This window comes from Microtus oregoni, unplaced genomic scaffold, assembly GCF_018167655.1.
Source record: "Microtus oregoni isolate MIOR12 unplaced genomic scaffold, Mior012 000041F_ref0000270, whole genome shotgun sequence".
In the NCBI taxonomy this organism is placed as follows: Eukaryota; Metazoa; Chordata; class Mammalia; order Rodentia; family Cricetidae; genus Microtus; species Microtus oregoni.
The window spans coordinates 15,240,109-15,242,411 of NW_024543208.1; positions in this window are offsets into that span (position 1 = coordinate 15,240,109).

The window sequence follows — 2,303 nt, forward strand, 5'->3', positions numbered from 1 at the left end:
TGATGGACAGGAAGGGTGTCTTTCTCCTTTAATTTATGGTTGATCAGTTTAAACACAGAAAGAGAAGCTTTGAGAAGATGTTTCAGTCCAGCTTGAACTGAGCTGAGCAGCTGGGACCATTCCTAGGGCAGAGGGGAGTGCTGGAAAGTTAAAAAGTCACCAGGCCTTTGCATCAGGTCAGGAGAGCCAAGAAGCTGGAAGTTTGTTATCTTCATGGTTCCTTTGCCTGTCTCCCGGCAGGGATCTGACTTTTAGTCTATTACCGGCAGTGTGGGACTCGGGTGCCAGTGGTGCACATAGGTGCATTCAAGGAAGCAATGGAAAGGCAAGGTTTTTAAAGAAAACCTGAGAAGGATTATGTGAGGTGCTGTGACACAGTTATCCCTGACTGCCAGGATCAGGCCAGATGAGGACCGGAAGTGCCTGGGCAGGGATCCTTAGAGCAGTGTCTTTGTGCAAGGCTGGACTTTCAGCACTTCTGTGATAATTCCTGCTTGTCAGGCAATGGTGCATGGGTGTCCTCCCTGTTTGGCCTTCCCAGGTCGTGTTTCACCAAGGTGTGACACCATCAACCTCATTTTGATCCCGAAAGGAATCGTTTCTGTCCTCGTATGAACTAGGGCCTCATGCAGACAGGAGCAATACACATTGTTAAACTCACTTCAGGTTATTAACTCTTAACCTTTGAGAATTCCACACACCATAGAGTGAAGTATGATCATATCTACCCCCACCCCCCCCCACCCTCATTTCCTCACAACTGCTCCTAAATCCCCCTCCAACGCATCCTGGGTCCCTCCTAACAAACCCCCTCCCAACTTCCTGCCCTCTTCCCCTTTTTTAATAAGGCACAAAAGTGAATTAGTGCTGAGTTAGAGAAAGTGTCCCCAGCAAGAATTCTCTCCACCACTCAGGAAAAAATAAAGAAAAAGTTCTTTAATAATAGTATGCATCCATTTCTGGCTAGTTCTGGCCCAAAGAGGAGCCAGCCACGGGCAGGAATTTCTACTAACTTGTATAGACCTTAGACTCACACATAACAAGGGCATTGTCATCCTTAAATCTCTTTTGGGTCCCAGCCCCCGTTTACATTTTTAAAAATTTAAGTAGAGACAGGAAGTCTAAGTCTGGACACTTGGGCAAGTAGGAGATGTCCAGAGCAAAGCTAATACCAAGACCATTTCCCGTGCACCCGTGCTGTTCTTTTGAAACAGTTGCTACCCAAGGACTTCCTGCCCGCCTGACAGAATTATGACTTTCCTGATAAGAATCATGGCAAACAAGGACTTAATGACAGGTATGAACCCATGCTATGCCCTTGAGCTGTCCTGCAGAGGCAAGTCCTTTGACATGAGGATGGACCCTACCTGGAGGTCAGTCATACTGATCCTCTCCAAAATGGAGGGAAGTACTCCAAAGCAAGTTTCCTTGTAGAAAGGACACTGAGCCTCCATGAGTAGGAGTTGCCCTGGGAGCCGCCTGCAGGTTCAGGAGTGGCCAGTGTGTCTCTGCAGCTGCAGCAGTGATCTGGAGATGAGAAGAAAGCCAAGGGCACGAGGCAGATGAAACTGAAGGGGTCGGTGGCTGCACACACGTGATGCACCATGAGACCTTCTGAGGGAATCTGGGCTTGCTCGGGAAAGCCAAGAGAACAAAAACCTGCTCAAAAGAGAAGAGGTGCGTGTGATTCCTAATTGAGAAAGACTGCTCTGGCTATGCTCAGGAGTCAGGTCAGAGGTGGAGAGATCTGCGAGCTGAGCTGCCTCTAACATGGGGCAAAGACAAGGTAACAATGGCCTGGACTAAATCATGGAGGATGATTAAAAATATTTAAAGTGAATATTGGCAAATGATAGGCTGTAGAGGCTACAAAGAAAAGAAATGGAAGCACGGTGTAGGTTTTGGCCTAAGCAATCAGTGGCATGGTAGAATCACTCCCTGGGCTAGAAAGCCCCAGATAGAGAGCAAGTTTGGCTTGGGGAATAAGAAAATACTACCTTTAGTATCCTATGTTATATATGCTGAACAAGTACAATAATAAATATTCTAAAGTGGGTGGGAGAAAGCACCTAAGGCCTCAACACTGCACAGAGAACTATGGGCTGTTGAGGATGCTGAGAGCAAGAGAGACAGTCTTCCCCAGGGAAGAGCACACCGACTGGTCATCCAGCCAAATGGTCAGCCCTGAAACATACACACAAGTAACACTATACAGATGGCAGGTTGTATCTATGCATTTAGGGGTGTGTGTGTGTGTGTGTGTGTGTGTGTGTGTGTGTGTACAACAATTAGTAAAAAGAGGC